The 22,193-nt window shown below is 39.2% G+C and overlaps 1 long non-coding RNA gene across 1 annotated transcript in view; it reads left to right on the top strand.

The window, feature by feature from the left end:
• The first annotated feature begins 366 nt into the window (after positions 1 to 366).
• The window catches only part of LOC142601330 (uncharacterized), a 36,322-nt gene continuing 14,495 nt past the window's right edge, over positions 367 to 22,193 (top strand). Inside the window, exons 1-2 of the long non-coding RNA XR_012834934.1 lie at positions 367 to 454; positions 2,714 to 3,477. This is a non-coding gene — a long non-coding RNA (uncharacterized LOC142601330). The remainder of the gene's footprint in view (positions 455 to 2,713; positions 3,478 to 22,193) is intronic.

Below are 22,193 nucleotides of genomic sequence, written 5' to 3'. Positions count from 1 at the left end.
TATTCTGCAGTGTCCCCAATGTCCTAACTGAGTTGCTCCCCTATGACTTTTGAATAGTGTTGAAATCCAGTATTTTGGTTTGGAAACTGAATAGCTGAAAATTTAAAGAATATTGAACTCTACTCATCTGTCAGCTTTTACATAATTCCAACTTTTATATAAGTTGACATTATATATATTATATAAAACTCCAGAGTGCCTGTATGATCTAAATGACATTAAATTATACTTCTTTCGTATTGATGAAAGGAATCTCAGCATTTGTTTTATGTATGTTTATTACCCATTCAGATGCTATTGAGTGTTTTGTAGCTTAGGAATGGCTGTATTAAGCTCAGTTGGGCGTGCTGTGTTTTCTGTTTCATAGTATGTGTCGGCAAATGGAGTAAATCTCAAACTGACTTCAGTATGAACAAGACTCACACAATTTGGCATTTATCTGCTTGTTACTCAGGTAAACTTACTGCAGAATTTGTGGTCTAGTTGCTATTTTTAATGTGCTTCCTTGTTTTTTTTAATAAGACACTTTCATCAAATTCGAGCTCTCATTCAGATTATAAATTGATGGGTTTAGGTACTAATGACAAAGAGTGTGCTTTGATCTCATTTGAATAGTCACAAGTCTTTTAATACTTGGAGTTCTAATCACTGGTCAATAGTGACATAGTTGGTAATTTATGATTAAGAATACAGACAATTCTACATTAAAATTCATTTCTACATACATACTTTTAAAATAATCCCGGTAAACTATTGGGTTTGTCGTTACTTGCAAAGAGACCCAGAGTGATTGTAGGGTAACTTATTTGTGCACTATATTCTCTTCATACAGAAAATTTCCAAGCAATAGAGGCAAATCTTATGACAGCTGTAGTTATTTAAGAGTGAAGGGTTTCTTACGTAAAACATACATTTTGTTTGTTTGTTTTAAATGCTGAGCAGCTTTATGTGGTTTATTTGTGGATTTTTTTTTACTAGCTAAAAATGTAAGCTACTACATAAATATTTGTTCAGGCTTAGTTGCAGAGTGACAGAGCAATGTTTCATGTACAGTACTTTATTGATGCATCAATTTGATTGAAGTCTATAGGGAAACTCTGACGATGGAAGGAATTATTTCAATGCTAGCATCATTTCCAAGGGGATTTCAAGCATCTTTTCAGCCATAGTTATATAACATGGCATATACATAACAGTTAACGATGGAGACATGTTATCTTTCCATTTTGGTATTCTCGATGGTATTTCTGCCCTCTTGTAAGATGTTCAGGAATGTGTGAAATTTCCAGATTCTTTTTTGAACAGATCTAGAAGTCAGGGAAATCCATGTGTGTTTCAGTGTAATGAGTAAGAGTTTAATCTCTGACATGAGCTTTCTGCTTCATTTATCACTTTCACATTTCAGTCTCCCATACACAGTGGATCTGTGTCTGATATTTAAAAACAAAACATCTCACTGGGAGACATAAAAGGAATAAATGAAATGTCTTGTTATTGCTCTGTACAAACTATGCTTGTGACAGGCTGTAGATAACTCACTCTCTTTAGCTGTTCCCTTAAAGAGTGCTTCATAAATGTGGTAACTGCAAAACAAGGGAAAGGGTAATCTTTTCTGGTGTGAAGCTAGTGTGCAGGGATTCAGCATTTCAAGTGTTCTCTGCCTAGTTCTGCTACAAATTATTACCTGATTTTGCTCAAATAATTGCAACTATATTTAATTTCATATGAATAGTTGAGACTGTTATATGAATATAATAATTTGACAGTCCAACTGTGACAATCTGTGCTTGAAGAACTCTGAAATTATGGAGTAAAAGCTGTTATGTAAATTCAAGGATGATTTATTAATGGACCTTTTCAGTGTAAATTCGAGGCAGGTGTATGTGCCCAGCTACATTAAGCAATTCATGGGCAGCCATAGTGACTTGATTACTGTTATGTAGGAGGTTGATAGTAACCCCTCAAACTACTGTACCACATAACCAACATATGTGGACTCAACTCTGCCTCCATCTTCTTTAATTATTCATTCCATTCAAAAAATTACTTTGTTTGCGAAGCAATATTTAAATATCTCTCTTTCTGCTTAGCATTGTAACGTGACTGCTTCTTTCACTGCAGATATTAAGGAAATCAAAAAAGCACTGACTGCATAGAATTTGAAATAAAATATTCCAAAAACTTAAGGCATTTCAGTATGTCTCATATGCCAAGATACCTGATAGAGTGATCTCGCCTGTTAAAATGATGAATATAGCTCTGAGTTAACAGGTTCACAACTTCTTGGAATAGTCCAGGGATGAATAACTTAAGAAAAAAATGAATATGAAAGAATGGTAGTACTGAAAGATCTCTAGGTCACAAAGCAGGTAGGAGGGTTCCTTACATGTATACTTCCTATTTATGAGTGTGTTAATTATCTGAGAGGAGGAGTTGCATGCTTGAGTCCATGCACTCTGAATTATTTTTTCTCATGCAGCAGTCAATTTTAAAGATCAACTGTCTGTCCTGCCTCAAAGCAGGTAGCAAGGTATGAAAGGATTTTTATGTGTAACCTCAACTGTCCTACCAGGTCATCACATTGCTGGTGGTTGCATCTTTCCTGGGGTAATTTGACTGGGAATTGCTACCGACAAGATAAACTAGTGCTGGATAATCTTGTAGCAATTATGAAAGTCTCTTCTGACATCAGACACTTTTTTCTTTCCCACAGGTAAATGCACCTTTAATACATGAGGCTGTTTACAGGATCTGTGACACTCCTTCTGGGTTCTGCTCGCAGAATGAAAAGGTGGAAAAGCACCCACAAAGCAGCCATTGCATAAACAGCCCATTTCGCCCTTCAGAGCTCTCCTGCTGCTTTGATGGAAAGTGCGATGGATGGACAAAGCCTGCAGAAAGAAGTAATAAGTTCTTGGCTTGCTGAGAAGGAGACTCTAACCTCAGAGTCCCAGGAGAGGTTTTTGAGTCAACTCCATTATCCTTGTAAGGCTCTAACAGTAGCAAGGAGTGTTGATCCTTTCATCCTGCAGCTTTAATGTGGTTACTATCGAGAGCTCTGCAAATACTTGACACAAAACTGACCTTTTGGCTTGGAAAAGCATGGACGTTCTGGACTTTCTTGATTGTGGAAGAAATGTAAAAGAAAAGTCAGCATTGGTTTGATACATTGGTCTGTCACTCCAGTCTTTTAAAGATCACCTTGGAAAAACAGTCAAATTAACTGGTCTGGAAGAAGCAAGTGCTAAAACTGTAAGGAGAAGACTTTTACATAAACTTTTTTTTAAAAGATCTTTATGATATAAAACCTGCAGGTGATCTGAAGTAGCAGGAAACAATTGGAAGAGAAGGCTATTGTAAAGTGAGAGAGTTTCTGAACCTGCCCAGCATGAATTCCCTTCCTGCAGACTCATGTGGGATCTCTCTCTCCTTCAATCTTACTCCTTGCTGTTTCAGAAGATTCTGTTCCAGAGACAGGTAAGCTTGCTTTTCTTTACTCTTAATCTGCAGCAGTTCATGAGAACTTAAGTGTATTGGTTGTTAGCAGTGAGGTTTGGTTTTGTTTTTCCCCTAGTATTTGGAGTTACGCCTTTATAAAAATTGTGGTTAGTCTGCAACTTTTCAGAAGTTTATGGATATCCTGATTGATACTTCCTTGAGATGTTACAGCCAAGCAAAATAATCACAAACAGTACATACTGAATGTGCAGGGTATTTCCACTTTGGGAATTAAAAAAAACTTTTGAGTTCATATATGGTAGGCACTGCAATGTAATCACCTAGTGGAGTCATTGCAAGGCTCGATTAATGGTACAGATTTTTAGACCAGAATTTGTTACTTCTGTATCTTTGCACACTGTTCTGTGGTGGAAATGTTTCACAGGCCATAAAGCTGTCCCTTCTGCCAGCTGCAATTTTTGAAAAATCATAGCTTGCTGGAGGCTTGACTCTGCTCTTGCTGGAGGATGTCTCCCACATTTCAGATCTGTTTAGATGTTGTAGATCCATTGAAATTGTCTATAATGAAGGCTCTGTTAAAAGTAGGATGTATCTGGACTCTTTATCTGTTTGATATGAACCTCAACACAAAGTAAATATAGTATCTAAGCAAAAATCAGCTAAATTACTTGGTGGCTCTTTGATAGCTTGGCTAAGAAAAAATAATCCTTTGCTAAATACGTGTAGGCAGATGCCAAAGATCTCATCTGACATTTGGAGGATTAAACAACAGGTGAGATGGAAATAGTATTACCTTTCCTTCCCTTTCAAAAATAGATATTTTGACTGGGGCAGATCTACTACTTGTATCGCTAAATGTGATGTGCTGTGCCTCAGTGAGAGGGATGCTTTATTTAAAGTAGTGTTTCATAAAAAAGATTAATTTCTCAGAGGCAAAAAGCAAAGCTTCCTGAAAGAACTGTGATGTTGATCCAATTCCATTACTTTCAAGTTTTTGATGCCTGCTGAAGCGTAATGTTGCCTCAGAAGCAAAAGGGACTTTTTCACAGATTCTAAAGAAGTTGTGACATTTCTCAGATTCATAATAGTGTCTCAGAAGTTGAAGCATTAACTCTTTTATGCTATCATACTGAAAAACCCCTTTGTTCGGCTTACCAATTATCTTTTTAGGGTCGATCAGTCGTTACAGTTCACGTATACCACAAACTCTCAATTCCTAGGAATATGTTTAGTTTTGCTATGCTCTGTCTGTACAAAAGCTTCAGCTCAGCTTTTCCTAGTTTTAATTATTGTCTTTTGTTCAAATTAATGGATTTTGCAGTAGCATAGCTGATATTAATGCAATTAAAACACTTAAGTACAGAGGAGCTGATATTCCAGAAAATGAGTAAGCTGAGAAGTGGGGCTGGTATTTTACTCTCCTAGTAATAGAGATATGCTATTTCATTGCAGGTTCAGTAGTAATTATTTATACTGATGAACAGAGAAATGGGGCAAAATGTTCTGCCCCAGGCTTTTACTGTAACTTGTTTGAATCTGAGCAAAATAACTAAGGTTTCTTTTTCATGAAGAGGAATGCGGATGATGTGACAAAATGTGACTGGGGAATAAGGTTGTGACAAGATCCTATCTGTGAGGAAACCAGCAGAAATCAGGGTAGGATGTTCCCAGAGGGCCAACCAGTTCAGCTCTGCTGGCGTCCAAAGGCACGAGTCTGTGCAGGAAGTGTGATGATCTGGCCCTAGGCTACTGAAATACATTTTTAAAAGAATGATCCTTATTTTGCTCTTTCATGAGACAGTCATTCTTCTACAGAAATATCTATTGTTTTGATGTCATTTTGAGTCATGCTGGTATTCAGTACCCCAAAGAGCTTGTTGTAATGAACAGGTGATGCTTTTATGTGCTTCCAGGGAAAACTTAATGAGTGGAAGAATAATGTCGAGGAGGAAGAGTGTTGCTCCTTACCAAAGCAAGTCAGGTGTTGCTGCTTTGGCATTGGGAAAGGATGTTACATGGGGCCACAGGCTGAGGCACAGAGGTACCTGAGCTGCTGGAGCTCTGCACTGTGGAAGTGGAAAACCTGTGTGCAGCTACATTACGAACTCTCTGCAGACCTTACTAGTTTTGGTGTGGATTTCGATGGCTCTACTAATGCTGGTGTCTGAACTTTGATGCACTGCTTTGTGGATGCAGCAGATCACTGCCAACGTTGAGGTCAGACTGGAAGATTTCAAATCTGTATTTCCCCTGGCAGAGTGCAAAAGAGTGGCCACTGCATGCTTTAGGTTGTCAGCTGTTGCTCTGTGTGAACTCTGCAGGCATTTATGCGTGTACCCCACCATGTCCTTCGCAGCAAGGGTTACTGATGCCAGTTGTCCTAATGAGAGGAACAAAGTACTGCTATGGATCAGATGCTGTCTAAAAACTCAGAAATGAGGAAAATGTAAATAGCTCATCCAAAGTCAATATTGTGTATCAGCTAAACTGTGTGTCAGCAGAGCTTTACTCTTGATATTTTTTCCAAAATATGAATAAAATTGAAAAAAATGTATGATAATGCATGATGACTTAAAGCCAAGAGGAGACTGAGTAATTCCAGTTTTAGGTGAAGAGACAATACAATATCGAGTCAAATTGAGAAATGTTAAGAGATTAACGGAAGGGGTAATGACTTGTGGTTTTTAGAATGACTACGTTTTGAAATAGTTATGTTTCTGTGTTTTTTCTTGGAGCAACTGGATTCTGAGACAAAGCAGATGAAAGATGAGTATACATTTAGAATTGTGAAAAAAGGAAATTTCCCAGTAACGCTGTATTGCATCTTCCAGTATATCCTTGAGGAATGCAATACTCTGGTCTCAAGAGCATGTAATGACATGGAGAAAACTCATGAGAAGACAGGAAAGTTCAAGAAAAACAACTGAGAAGATGATAGATATGTGAAAGAAAGTGTTCTTTATAGAAAGTAAAGTAGAAATTAGTTGTCAAGTTTCAGTAACATCAATAGCTCATAAGGCAGACGGCACTCCCAATAATCCCCCAAACAACCGAGCAACAAATTCTCCAGAAATACACTTTATACAGCTTGTAACATGGTAATGCTAACAGTCATGCTATAATTAAATACTACAATAAAGGAGGGATTATTAGAAGAGTAAACATTTTCATGCTTCACATATAAGCCTAAGTGCTGGGGTTTTAGATGAAATATTCCTTGAACAAGCTATTCCCAATTATCTACTGCAAGGTTTCCGAAGGGAAATACTCCATTAGGTGACAAGGAGGGATTGTGCCATGCTCATGTTATGCTGCCCTACCTAGTTACAGCTTGGTCATTAAATGAGGCAGAATCTGTCAAGAGGCTGTGACTCCAAATGTCACTGAACACCCTGCTGTCTTTGCTCCTCTCTGAAGCACTTTGTGTTGCCTCTAGGATGCTCGTCTAGGTGTAACACTGCTGACAGATTATAGCAACTCCTATGATCCTTGTTTTGTTTCCTTTGATCTCTCCTAACAAAGTACAGTTTGTTCAAAACAACTGAAGGAAGCAGAAGCTGTTAATTTTCTCAAAATTATTTTTGTGCAAACCTATGCACTGGCTTTGGTGGCTGCTTGTGGAAATAAGCCTAGGATTGCTTTAAAGTTTGATATACCTCAAGAACTGTTTTGCAACTTGATTTATTTCTAATTAAAATGAAATCTCAACCCATGTGAGGTTTTTGATAATTTCAACCTTTGTTGCAAGAGCAGTTCTAAACAAGTAAAGTTCTTTTATCTCGGGGACTAGCTGCTATTGTACTGTTTTATATTATAGTTACTAAATTCACCCCACACAGTCTCGTTGACTTCAGTGGGAATTTTCCTTGAACAAGGAATTAAATAGTCTTCAGAATTAGTTCCCCCATGAATTCAGAATATTAGATACCAGCTCAAGTTATGTTGCATGCTGTCAATTTTCCACCTGTTAAAATTCTTGGAGCAGATGCAATAAAATTTCTTCAAGCTTGATAAAAAAAGTTACATGTAGTTTGAATTATCTGCAGAAGTCTAGGAGTTTAGTTGGAGTTTGTGAAGACTGCCTTGAGGTTCTCTTACAGGAAAGGAATTTTCTGTACTAAGCTCCATATTTCACCCCTGTCAATTCTGCGTTACTTTGGTGTTATGCATTTAAATAAAGAGAAATAACATTTTTTGGTAAATGATTAGTAAATAATAAAGGCAAGAGCATAACAAAAAAAGAACACAGCTCAGCATGGGTCTTTGAACTTCAAAGATGACCCACAATACGTTATTTACATGTTTGTGTGTGGTGAGAGAGAGAAAATGTAACTAGTATATGGGAAATTGAGGATGGGATTGTCATTAGTTGTACAAAACTGCAAGAATACGTTTTATAATGAGTAGGTTCCTTTATACGAAGGCAAGCTCTGGCACTTGAAACATTTTTAATCTTCCTTGTCTTTTCTACATTTGCTGATCTGTCAGTGTAAATGTATGCCTAAAGCTAGCAGAGGGACATCGTAACAGACTTAAGTGCCCACTGGACTTTTTTCTTTTATTTTTCTAACTCGCAGATAAAGTGATTGATGGGAAGTAATTTTCATTAACCTTGATCCTGCCTGTGAAGGCTGCTTCCAAGTACTTTTTCCAGTTTTTTAAATCAAATACTTTTGACAAGATGTGGATGATTTTGATATTAATTCATACTCTTTATCTATAAAAAAATTCATAAAGATTTAGTTTTCAGGCTATAGTAGCAAATAGGCTAGAGGTCCACGTGTATCTGTCCTAGATGCATAAACTTCATGGGTTTAAGTGATTAAGTCAAGGAAAGAGAAGAGTCTTCTACGCTGAAGATGATAAACTTTACTTAACATTTTCTAGCTGAATGCTTTATGTATGGTATGCCCTTGTGAACTCACATTCTTTTAGCCAACTGGAAATATATCTTTGGGGTATATTTGGTTTCTAGCAATCGTTAGTTCTATGATTTTCTTATTTTTTTAAACTGTATGGCGCAATATATGCGGATGTTACGCACAAGAAATAAATCCTGTACTCTGAAAGTACATTGTAAAAGCATCATCTTTAAAATGCTTTAAGTAGTTTGGATGGATAAAATAACTTTTTTCCTATTCTTTTATCTTGGCTACCATTTGAAACTGCTACAGGTAAACTTCTCCTTCAGAACTGGGTGAAGGTCAGGGGTGAGATCTTTAGGTAGAATAGATCAGTGCAGTCTGTCTCGTTTTGCAGGAAAACCTTGCCTTGGCCCTGCTGATGATCTTGCTCTGAGAACATTTTCCTCATAAAGAAATGCACTTCAGCCTGCCTCTCCTAAGTCTTGATCCCCTGAGATGCACGTGGAGTCCAGTAGGTCTATAGCCTGGCTTCCAGCACACTAACAGCTTTTTGTTTTTTTTGTATCCATCCCTCCTCACTGGGCAATATGGTTTTTTCTTTGCCTAAACCAGATGTAGATCACATTCTTGTTTTAGCAAGTAGAAGCAGGAGGTATTAACACAGAAGCGAGGCTGAAGTTTCACCTGTGGGATTCATCTATTGGGCAGTGTGGTAATAGAAGCAGCATTTGTTTTCATTTGCAAAATCTCTAGAAGATACTTTGGCAGTAAATAATACAACACTACCTAATTTTATTGTAAAGTAAGCACACCAGATAGTGACTTCTTTTAGTACTTCATTGGTCAAGCTGCTATAGACTCTGGCATGAGTTTGTTCAAGTGATGCTGAATACAAATGTGAAAACCTGGGTTTTGGCATATTATGTCTAATACAATTGCGAGGGGAAAATACTTTCTTACTGTAATAGGTAGGGCACTGAAGATAGTGCATCACAAAAATGACTTTACTGTTACAAAACATGTGACAAGCTAGGTGATGTGTGCAAACAGGTGAGGAAAGTGTACTACACTGATACTCAAAAAAAATTTTTTTTTAGGCTAGACTGAGGATTTTCCTTTTCCTCTCTAGTATGACCTGATACAATTTATCATTTCAAGCTCTCCTGTGCACATCTGGGGAACAGATAATGCCACCATGGAAGCTAAGATTTTGGATGAAGCCATGTGATCTCAGCAGCTGGCACATAATGAAAAATACTAATTATTGTGGAAACTTTCAGTTAGCAATTTTGCAGGGCAATTTCTGGCCATTTGGGATGTTGCTTGCCCAAGACCTTACTGTCCATGTGCGAAGTTTTGCTAGATGGAGAAAAGGTTGAAGACGAAGATGAAATGTCAAGATCTGTGGTGTCTAGTGTCTAGCGTCTAGCTTGCTCTTTCCAAATATTGTAGAGTGACTGTCATGATTTTTTTAATGAATAATGTTATTGCTCAAGCTCAACAATGCCAAGTCCTCAATGCCAATTAATTGATTCTGGAGTGAAATACCAAGTTCAGCATAAACTTAAGGATGAGTGTGTGTGTAAAAATGGATTGCTGATATTTATCAAGGAAGGTTGTTTTTTGACACACTTAAAGTTATTTTTACTATTGTTCTGTCAACCTGCTTCAAGGAAGTTATTTATGTGACAGATTCATGATGAGTGTGCTCCAGGTGGGTCCACTTTCTGATTGAATGTGAACTAGGAAAGAATTGTCCCTTCATTCATGCAATCATGTAGGCTTATTGCCTGACAGAGAAAGCAAGAGACATAGTCCTTGTCTCAGAGCATTTTTTTGTAATAAAATGACTGTATGGAAAAGTTGTGAATCATTGACCTAAGAAAGAATGAAGTAACCTATTTGAAAAGGTTATGGGACCAGCTATTCCAATGCAAATATTGAAGCTTGGTATAACCTCAGAGCACTGTGATGGATGCATGACATTATTTCTGAATGAGTGCTGGTGTTTTTTGAACAAATCGAGTAGAAATGCATTTATGTGCTTCTTGGAGTTAGAGGCTGCTAGCAAATGTTCAAAACCAGTGAGAGAGAGCGTGGTTCTGTCCTTGTGCGACTATGGCGCCTCCTAATAACATTCAGTTAAACCTACTGCCCGATGGAGGTATCCAAGTTCATTTTCCACAGACTGTCGGGCTTTGAAAGATCACAAAAACAGTACAGATATTAAAGGAGCATCCTAGACATGGTTTAACAAGCACTGAGGCTTGTCATTTGGTCAAAGTTCCTAGTGCAACAGAAGCAAGCCTGTATTTGATAGTTAAGGCTTTAGCAATTAATACACAATTCGTGTGTGTTTTAGGAGCTGTTGAGTGTATTTTGAAAAAATAATTTTCCAAGTACATAGTGCTTAAGATGACTGTATTTTATGAATCTTCCTGTCATAGCCATTTTTCTTGTACATTCTGAAGTAGCTATCAGAAAATAGACAAAGAAAACATTTAAGCCAGAACACTTAATACATGTATATAGTTACTTTTCATTTTCCATGCTCTTTCTCTTAGAGAAAGCCCTGAGGAGGACAAGAGAGAAATCATCTAGATGACAGAAGTCTTACAATCTGTCCAGAAATATGTATTTTCCTGGGCTTCACATGGTGGTGTTCACTAAGTGAAACTCAAGAGGGACACGCATTTTTGATACTGTACTTCTTGATCCATTTGACTCCGGCTATTACACCCTGAGCTGATCTAAGAGCAGTTGGGCTGTAAAGGATATACTGGCCAGAATAAGGGCAAGCAGGGCATTCTTACTGCAGCTGAGAACGGGTCTAACAGCAGTGCAGCATCTTGCTTTGGCAGAGGGCTGATCTCGGTTTGCTGGGCTGCCAGAGACAGCCCGATGAGGCTGTGGGAGTAGGCGAGAAATTCAGCTTGCTCTCACGTGGCCTTGTTAGGCTGCTGCGTGGAGCACTGCTAGATAACTGTGTTCTGTCAAGCAGAACCAGTAAGAATATTAAGAGGAAAGGAGTTGACCTTTACTTAGTGGTAGGGAACAGGTGATTTAAAAAGAATGGTCAGAAAAATATAGGTGTCTGCCACTGTCTCCTTCCTACCTCTTCCCCCCCTTTCTTTATTTTTGTGGTAATGGGCTTTTCTGTTTCCTTTTTATTTCCCCTTGTCTCTGGTTTGTTATTCTTGCAAAAAAATGCATCTCCTGCAAACCCATTTGTAACTGCTATTTTTTTTCCCCAGCACTGGTGTGATGCAGTACAAGGGAAAGTGTTAGTGAATGTGTTGCTGGTTGAGTACTTCTAAATTGTGGCTCTGTGTGTTGTTGACCTGCACAGTAGTGCTTAAATTGTACAAATTATGGCACGTCAAGGAAGCTGAAGATGTCGTAGTGCCAGGTGTTCAGAAAGCTCCTGATCTTGGTGGGCTATTCAAGAAGAATAGCATAATGAGTCATCTGTTCTGATTTAATATGAGCTTATTGTAAACAAGTGGCAAATAATGTGAACAGATGAGCCTGGCCACTTCTAGTTTGTAATATGAGGAAGTAAATGCTGGTGCTTGCAATATCATCATGGTGTTGGTGACAATGGTTGAGAACTTCAGGTCATGTCCTTTTCGTGTTCCCTGGAGAAACTTCCATTCACCGGACTTTATGGAAAACTGGATTTAACTGCTTAAGTATGGGCTTATTTTAGGTGAGGCATGACTGGGCTGGGGTTGCAGTCATCTGCTGCCTTCTGCTGTGGTGGCCCCATGATGCTCGCCACCCCCCAGCCTCTGTCTACACAGGCAGGCACACAGCCCAGGTCCACCATGCCATGTGGGCCTCTGCTCCAGAGAGCAGGGCCCGGGGAGGAGGTGGTGGCAGAGGGCTCTGTTAGTACTGTCACCATTGCGGGCACCTGTGTGTTAACCACCAGTGGCGTCCTGAGTGCTGCTACTTCTCCGTGGCTGTACAGGGAAAGGTGGCTGCAGACCTCTAACAGAGGAAGCAGGAATTAAATGGTACTGATTTAAAATAATTATTTTGCAGTTTTAGACAGCCTTGATATGTGACCTCATCTGTAGTCTACCAGTAAAGCAGAGAACATTGCTCACCTCTTTTTCAGAAGAGGTTTGGCTACAAAGAGGTTGTGACTTACTAATACATTGGATTTTGCTAAGCAAGGGAAGACTTGAAGCTCAGCCAGGTTAACCTAAACCAGTCCTGTCAAACTCCTGCATCCCAGTTATACCCTGTGAATGGGTCACTTCAGCAGAAACAGTTTTGTTTGGCTAAAAGCAGTGTCTTTCTGTAACATAAAGACACAGAGTTCTTGCATTTTAAAAGCCTTTAAAAGCACCAAGAAAGTGCTACATTCGTGTTTTGGGCTGTAGAACTTTCTTTGTGCTCTCTCTGTTCTTTACGATGCTCTTGTATTTGGAGCAGACAGGGAATAGGTAACTGTGATCTTTTCTGTGGTCAATGCCACTAATGCTGACTATAACGTTACCAGTGAAATGTTTCTTTAGTCCTTGCTCTGATTCCATCTCCTCTTTGTTTTCCTTTGTACACTTGCGGACAAAATGCTAAAACCCCTCAGTTTTCTAAAAGCATCTGATCTTTTGTACAGAACTAGTTACTGTTACAATCTGACTTTTATTAGGTGGAAAACCCCAAGATAGAACTTTTTAGTATGAGAAGCAAGTGACTTAGCAGTGAGAGCTAGGTATCTTCTACAATGCCTTGGGTCTGTCTTTGAAGATATCCTTGAGAGAAGAGAAAGATATATCTATTAAAAAAGCCACCAAAATTTAAAAATAAATAAATAAAAACTGTAAGATGAATGAGTGTGTGGTGCTGGTGGGGACAGCTGCTCTTTCTCTGTACGTGTGTATATAAATTGGGGTAGAAAGTGAGTCTGGACTGTGGCAAATTAAGATTAAATAAAGTGCCCTTCTTGTTATTTCCAATAGAAGAAAATTTCATTACTCTATCGATTTACAGTGATTAGTGTTTTCTTTCTCTATTTTTTCTTTTTTTCTGAGGATGCATTGTGGAAGATGGCACATTCACAGAAGAGTGGACATTCACAGCTGCTTATTGATTCTAACCAGGGCTGAAAGATGATTGAGTGCTGTGACTTTTTGTCCCTCGTGTTTTGTCCTTGTGCTCTGGTGGAAAAACAATTAAAAGTATTCTCGTTACCAATAACATCTTTGGATGCGCTCTCAGCCTCAAAATATACTGCTAGGGATGGAGATAGAAAAGCCAATGACCACCTGACAGCCCAGCCTAAAATTAATGCTCATCTTTTTGTGAGATAACAGCTATAAACAGTATAATCTGGTTCTTTAGAACAAGACCGAAGTATTAATTTTATCTGTAAAACTAGACAAATAGTAATAAAGAATTATTAACGAAGAAAAGACTTAACGGTTTGGTTGTACTGTAGTTGGTTTATAGTAACCAAACAGATAAAAACATGTGTGATTAGCTGATCAATGAGAGGCTGTTGCTATGTTTTGTATTATCCTGTCACTGTGATAATAACATTGGGGATGTAATCGGTTCTTTATTTTGCTCGATACTATACATATTTGAACCCATAAATAGGATTTAGCTTTGCTAAATATAGATTGGGATTATGGAGCAGTGCTAGCGCTGATTTTATGTATTACTTCAGCATTTTGGTGAACAGGAATAGCTTTGCTTCACACAAGTGTGTTTCTTCTCTCACTAGTGAAAAATGTGGGCAAATAAAAACATAACTAGTAGGCTGATGAGGGAAATAAAGGAGATGCTGGAAAAAATTGTGGAATTTGAATTGTTGTCAAAATAGTGGATTTTAAATTGATCTGAACTGCTATTGTAATTCAGTTGCACTGGCCTGCATGGCTTCTGGTTACAGCTGCCACCACTGCTGGGTGGCAGACACCTGGGTTTTCTATCTGATTCTACCTCTGGCTCCAAGCATACTCTTCTCCCTTTATGGCTATTTTTGTCCCTGGTATATATGGACTCAGCGCGTTAAGCACTACCCTCTCATTGGCAATACACCTTGTAAAATGACAAGGGGAAGCTCCCATGGTTGGTGGCCATGCTATCATCTATGCTGCTCCTTGGTCACTGGGAGGTATTCTTTAGGAGTGACAATCTGTGGCATCTCACAGGCCATTTGAACTTGTCTTATGGTAGGTGTGTAAACTTTCCACAGAGAAGAACAAACTTAATAGTGAAACCTTATTCTTCTGATCTTTTTTCTAGCCCAAAAGTAAACAGCAGCCAGAGCCCAAATAATTGGGAAGTGGCGTATATATGTGCTGCACACTACAACTCTGTAACAACTTGAATGATCTTTCCTTGTAGGAGTCAGACAGTGAAGGCTATTTGTTTTCCAGGAGAATCTAGAGTCCTGGAAAAACTCTTCTATGTGCCCTGAACTTGTGCAAGAAAATATTCTTGATCTCCTCCCTCTGCTTACAGTAGGTTAGATGTCTGTCTTGGACATTTTAAAAATCTCTGTGTGAAGGCAGAGAGCAGAAATTATGTGGGTATATTGTTGTGCAGGTTATTCCAGGCACAGAAAATTTTCCTTAAGACAGGTTCTTTGTAGCTGCATCCGAAGGACTGTGAACAAACTGATGCAAGGAAATCAGCACGCAGGGGTGGAGATGCGTGTGGCCTGTCACTAGCCCAGTGGTGCATGCCATGTGGAATGTAGGCAATCCTAGCATTTGGGCTTCTTTATTTTACGGTCAGAAAAGCAGGGCCTGCTGTTCTAGTTTGATGAAGCAAAAATATTTGTCATTTTCCTTACGTGTGTTTTGTGTGGTTGTGGTTTTTCTCTATCCCCTATTAGATTTGTTTGCCCTGACACTAATGTTTTGACTCTGGCAGATAGGTGTTTGGAGATCAGGCTTACTTGAGCGCTGATGCTGACAGTTCTGTTGCAATAAAACTGTGCTAGTGCCCTTGTCATAAATCACAGCCGCTAATTTGGAGACTTAAATTACAGGTATGCCTTATGACTTGCCCTGTACAATTAAAGTGCAATATAAATACCTGCCATGGATTTTAATAAGGAGCATAGTCAAAGTACTGCTAGTTATCTTCTGGCTGCTGTTTGGTTGTTAAATTTTTTACTGCTATTAAATATAGTGAGCAACACAGCTACTGTCAGTTGTTAGAAGGAACACCAGCATCCCCACCAGCACAGCTGTTTAGCTAGAAGTATACCATTGTCTCCCCCGAGGAAGAGGATATTTATGAGGAGGTAAAGCATACTGTGGATAGCAGTAATATTCCTCTGGCTGACACCACCTAGAACAATTGTAATAGCAGCAAAACACAGTGCTAAATAAAATTTCAGTATGCTAAAAAGTTCTACCTAGAAAATTGCTATAAAGATCTTGCACTAAGCTAATGCTCAAACTTTTTGCCGCATGTTGCACTGCAAGTGATGCTGCTGACTGCCCTGTGGGTGGGGGTAAATGGCCAAGGGGAGATATGCGAGTGAAGTAGGAGATAGTAGACTTATGCATTTCATTAAAGAGAAAAGATATCAGGGTTTCTAGGCATAGAACATTGAAGTTAACAATCAGGAACACACTCACAGCTAGAAAAATTCAGTGGCAAAACCAAAGTCTGATATTAGGTAGAAGAGGGGCTGCTACCTATTGATCACTTGTGAAAACCACTACTGAAGATGTTGGCTTTAGATATATTGACTTGGGACAGTCTTAGCCAATGCCAGTTTACCTGAATTTTCTAACACACCATCTTTCTAGTGGTTTGGATGATAAGTCTAAGATAAATACTACTTGCTACTGGAATTACTCCATGTGGACAGGAATAGAAAGGTTCTGCTAACACTTTCTTTCCACTGAGGTTACACCTCCTATTTAGACTGCATTGTTAAGGCTGTGGCAAACCTCTGACTTTTGTTGTGTAACTACTACAATCAATCATATATAAAAAACCTGACATTTTTTGATACAGTGAAGAATATCTGCAGTTGAACAAGGGTGTAAGGGGTTGTATGGGAAGTTTTGTTCTCCAAACCTGTATCTGTGTGAATTTGCCTCTAGTGGAGACTTGCTTGTTTTGTCCTCAAGACAGTACTAGGGAATTGTCTAATTTTTCTTTCCAGTTGAAAGAATTCTCTCCATCCTTCTGTCTGTGCTCTTTTCTGTAATGTTACATGCCCTTTCATATCTGAGTTGACTGGAAAACAATGGTTTTTGTTCCTCTCTTGCATTGCTGTTGATGCAATACCATCATGCTGTGAGGCAGATACGTTGAGTACTGTGATGCTTCTTCTCTGGGCCTTGGAGAAGAAACACACACCAGCTTTCTCTTGGGCAGCTCTTTCCAGCCTCAAAATCCTCCTTCCTCCCCTTTTCATTTCTGAAGTGACCTGTTTTCTGACTCCATCCATCCAGAGATGTCTGTATTTCATCGGCTTAAACTGGATGGCCCAATTACTCATTATTCGTGGCTTTCTTCGTAAAGCATGTAATGTAAGAAAGGGAAGAACTGTCTCCTGTTATTATTGAAAACCAGTGAACAGCATCACTGACGTACAGAAAGCTGCACCATGTTTGTAATAATGTGGTTTTCATCCTTTTGAAATCTGATTCCAGCAACTTCTTGTTTCTCTGGGATTTAATGTCTTAAATAGCAAACATGCTAACAAACATATTATTTCTATTTTTATAAATGATTCAAATTTCAAGACTTTGGGGAGGTCTTCACATCATCAGACCTATGCATCTAATACAGATGCTCTGAATTGTTCCATTGACTTCTCACCATTCATTACATAAAGAATTTAGTCTCCTACGTTCCAAGATGTAACATTGAGCTACCTAAGCAAAGAGAGTCTAACACTGGGGTTGGTGAAACTCCCATTCAGAATTGTAAATGGATGCAGTTGAGTATTTAATGGGAAAACAGTCATGTTATTAAGGAAGAAAAAAACCATTCTTTTATCCCTAGAAACTGGCAGTCTTAAACTGAAGTGGCATATTAGGGGAAAAATACTAAACTACTGCTGTTAATGTCTCATCATTCCTTACACTTCAGAGAAAAGTTGTAGAAATAACACTGTGGTCAATATGTTGCTAATGCATTTGTATTCTATGCCTCAGATCACGCATAATGTCTTACGGAAAATTATTTAGTTATTTGTTATGAGTGAGTTTTACGAAAGATACACATTGATAATCTTACTATTGAAGTTTTTGGTTTTTTAAAATCTATGCACCATATGTAGTGCCGTTGAGGCTTTAAGTTTTTACCTCCTTGCTGATTTGATTTATTACTAACTTTTATCTGAAGGATATAAATGAGGGTAGAATTGCTTGAAGCCTTCATCTAAACTGCACATTTCTTTGATATAGGATAATGAAGAAGCAGAACGTTTTCCCATGGTGCCTGCTTATCTAAAGTCCTGTTTAACTCAGTGGAGATGCATGATTTTTTTTTATACATGCACACACTCCTGCTATTCTACAAGATTCCATGAAAAATTTACAAGTGTCCTTATCTAAAAAAAAATTTAAAAAAAAAAAAATTGTGTCAGAGCAGATCATATGCAAAGAGCTTTTTGTTTTTTTTGCATCATGGGCCAGCATGCATTACCTACAGTACACTGATAATGCAAATGTCTTTACTTCCAATGCCAGCTAAGATACATACATTCAGGTATTGTAATCAATGGTATCTTGCTTAACTTTGTTGTCTCACGCCTTGTAGTGTGTGACAGTTTTCTGCCATGATAATCTGAAATTTTAATTATAAAGAATAAATCCAGAAGTAATGTCATGTAACTGATCTATGGTTCAGTTTTCCAATGGAATAGCTTTCCCTGCAGATGGAGTCAAGCGAATATTTCAGTGTTGTGCATAACTTTCCAGAGATCTGAAAAATACTGTTTTTCTTTAAAGCATCAGTTTATTGGGTTGTACCCTCAGTGAGACTTCATATTACATGAATGAAGCAAGATGGGCATAGAGATGCTCGAATGGCCTGAGGGAGGCAAAAGGCAAATTCTTATGAGGGTCTAAGTGAAGAAAATCACCAAAATGATTGGTTTTGATATTTTGGTTTCTCAATGGAAGTTTGGTTCTGCAACCAACTTTATTTTGTCCCATTTCACATATTAGATTTTTCACAGGGTAGTGGGAAATGAGGGAAAGATTTCTCAGTGAACAGAAACTTGAGCAGCAGCAAAATCTACAAAAGTTTGACTGTTGTCTAACCCAATAGGATAAACCTTAGGCGGTAAAGGATGGTAGGGATAAGGTTGTTTAACAAATATCAGTGCTGCTTCTCCCACATAATGACATAACACTGATATCTTTTAGATTGTTACACGATTAAAAAAAAAGGAAAATACTCACATTTTCTGACTAGCAAATTCTGACTAATTTGGAGTAAAATTGTGGAGTCGGGGAAAAACCTTCATAGAATCACAGAATGGTTTGGGTTGGAAGGGATCTCAAAGATCATCTAGTTCCAACCCCCCTGCCATGGGCAGGGACACCCTCCACTAGACCACGTTGTTCAAAGCCCCATCCAACCTGGCCTTGAACACTTCCAGGGATGGGGCCTCCAAGTGTCCTGCCTTTGAATACCAAGCTGCTGTAGTTCAAGCAGGTATTCTTGACATTGTGAGAGTGATTTGTGTAAATGATCTAACTTAATGTTAAATCCAGCTCATTACCCAGGTGCTCAGGGTATAGGTAATGCATGAATTTCAGATGCTGTGGATTGACTAAAAGGTCAGTAGGACTAAAAGAGGAACACCAGCTTTTGAATTTGCAGAATTTGTAGTTCCCTCTGTGTGTTCATGTTGTGTAGGCATGGTAGCTGCAGAATGCTTTGGTCTTTCCAATAACTGTATTAAGATTTTTCTTTTGTTAAAAGTTGTCTGATGTATAGCATGTTTTCATGTGTGGTGCATTTTTTTCTAGCATAAATGGGTTTGAAATTCTAATAAATGGTGAAGCTGGGTTTGGATGATGAATTCTGGTATTCAGCTGAGTCAGCTAAAGGCCCTCTGGGACCTTAGCTAACATTGACACATTACTGTGCAGCCCTCTGGTAGACAGCTTGAAGCAGCTTCAATTTGTGTATTCTGCGACACAATACAGCATAATATACAATACCTCAGCTTGGGCCTGAGTGTTATCTGTGTCCCCATGGCATGTGTGCAGGCCATCAGAAACTGTCTCAGCTGCTCAAAGGTCACGTATCAAATTTGTGTGGTTGTTGACTCCAGATCCGTAGCATGTTTGAAGTCTGACTGCACCTACCACTACGTGGTGGTACCTTTCTGTAATGCAGTAGCTAGAAACGTCCACTGAAACAAACTCAGCAATTAACATTTTTCTGAGCTGGAAGACCGTTCTTCGAAAGGTCTCAAGCTTGACAGGTGTTCTCTAATCTAAGCTAGAGCTTGTTGGCTCCTAGTGGCTTTGTCATGGAGCATGGCAAAATCAATGCCAAGATTGGCAAAAGATTTTTGGTATGACACTTTGTAGTTTGGAAGCTCCTTTCACAACTGCTTATATCAGCAAAGGGAGCTCACAATATGAAAGAAAAAATGCTTTTATAATCTGCAAGCAGTAATCTTGGCATCTGAAACTGATGCGGTTTTAGTCTTAGCCTGGATGGAATTTATTCCTACTTCTGGTAAAAGAAAATGGATGTAATACACTCTGCAACAAGATGATAAAATACAATATAAAGATCCACAGCCTCCCCCTTTGCTAGTTGAAAGAGCCCTTCTGTTGAACAGTATACGTTCTTGCAACTTGAAGGAATTTGTTTTCTCTAATTCTCCAGTAATTTTAAAAGTTTAATGCTACTAGACAGATGTCATCATGTCTGACATGGGTGTCTTGATGGTGCTTCAAAATGTCATGCAAACACCTTAATTTGCTGCTACCATTTGCAGTCTGGCAGGTGGAAATGAAGACTTATTGTCCTTTGGGTGTATATTTATCCTGCATCTGAACTATGTCATGGTGTTGATAGTCACTGTTGAGCTACCTTTTTCTTGCAGTAAACCTGTGGGACACTGGCCATCTTCTGCATTCATGGTTTCTCTTGCCATGTACATTCTTTGCACAGAAGGCCATTCATGCTCTTCTTCTACTTATATCTACATATGGCCACACTGTGTAAGTTTTATAGTATTTGAACGTTTTTTCACTTTATAGATTTGTCCTTTCTTATTCACTGCTAGCAGACAGAATTTGGTCATGATACTGCTGACTTGTTCTTACATTTTGTGTGTTCTGTTTGTCACAGGCAGGCAACACCATGTGATCTCTAAAACAGAGGAGGAGGGAAAAAAAACACATTTGTGAGATGGGGGTATTGATTCAGCCTATTGACACTTTAGCCTGTGGTTTATTTTGTTTTTTGATTGGTCACAGTGATATTATGGCCTTGCTACAATAGGTTTCTCTTCAGTGCAAAATATTTTTCCACAGCATCCCCCAAGCTCCCCTAAATGGTGGCAAAATAAGAAGTATTCCTTTCTTGCTGGTCAGTGTGGCTCCTCTGCCTTCTGTGCTTCCATTATCTTGCTTTGCAGTTATTTTACCCAGGGGACCCTAAAGCACCTCCAGTTCTCTCACACATTTGTATTGCATGTTTGTGTCAATGATTCTCTGTGGCTGACCACAAAGAAAAAGCTGTAAAATCTATCTTTGTGTTGGGCACTGTGCTGATTTTCCACGTGAAGGGATGCATCTGGGAAGCACAGCACCAAATCATACTGAATTCTAACTAGCCTCTCCTTTTCTCCTTCAGCCCCCCTCCCCAAATACAAGAGTATGTATCCTGAGCATCATTACTGGCATGTTCATTAACTACTTACAGCAAGCAGCTGCAGCTTTGATGTGCATGGCCTGTGGCTATGGAAGGACTCTGCTGTTCCCCCGTTTACTCTGCTGTGTGTGCTGTTCCCAGAAGTTTGCCTTGCTGCGGGTCCTTGAGGTACTAGAGCTGTGTCCAGAGCACTGAGTACCAGACCGGAGGGTGTTGGGAGGGAAGGGTTCAGCTTGATTTGGGTGGCTTTTCTTTTTGTGGGGTGGTGGTGATGTTTGAAGTGCTATTCTCCTTCTTTGCAAAGGTGAAAATGGGTTCCTGAGTTCACCGAAGCATCCCCATGCCATGGCGATGACACAGGCAGACATTCAGGTTTGCTTGTGCAAGTGTGTGTGTGTGTATATATATATATTGTACTCCTCTTCCTGCCCTTTGCTTCTCTTCTCTCCCAGTTTGGAGCTGGAGGTATTAGGAAAGTAGCCAGTAGATCAAGGGAAGTGATTATCCCCCTTCTGCTCACTTGGTTAGCATCCAGTTTTGGCCATCCCAGAAGGAAGCTGGTCAACTGGACCAAGGTCACCAAAGAAGTCAGGGCAGTGGTTGCCCTGGGAGGAGAGGCTGTGGGGCTGGGGCTTGAGCTTGTTCAGCCTGGGAAGGGGATGGCTCAGGGTGGGGGGGCAACAGCAGCCCCCTAGCACCTGTGGGAGGGGACCGAGAGGTACAGCCAGGCTCTTTGAGCATGGTGGAAGAGTAAGAGGCAAGGGACAAGAAAGGAAACGAATTCTCTTTCACTGTGAGAATGCAGTTCTCCAGCTAAGGCCGTGTGAGAGCTGATGAGCACAGCAGCCCATTTTAGTCCATTTCCCACTATATTCCTGTTGCTGTGTCTTGGTATACCGTGTGCCTCTTTCGCATGTAACATCACTCCTTTTCAGTGTGTGATTTGCTACAAGTTGCACATCCTTTTCTAAAGTAAAAATGCCTGCATAGTTGATGATTCCCATGAGGGTCATACCTGGTACCTGTCCT

The sequence above is a fragment of the Balearica regulorum genome, chromosome 3, assembly GCF_011004875.1.
Source record: "Balearica regulorum gibbericeps isolate bBalReg1 chromosome 3, bBalReg1.pri, whole genome shotgun sequence".
In the NCBI taxonomy this organism is placed as follows: domain Eukaryota; kingdom Metazoa; phylum Chordata; class Aves; order Gruiformes; family Gruidae; genus Balearica; species Balearica regulorum.
This window is presented reverse-complemented; position numbering and strand designations above follow the sequence as displayed.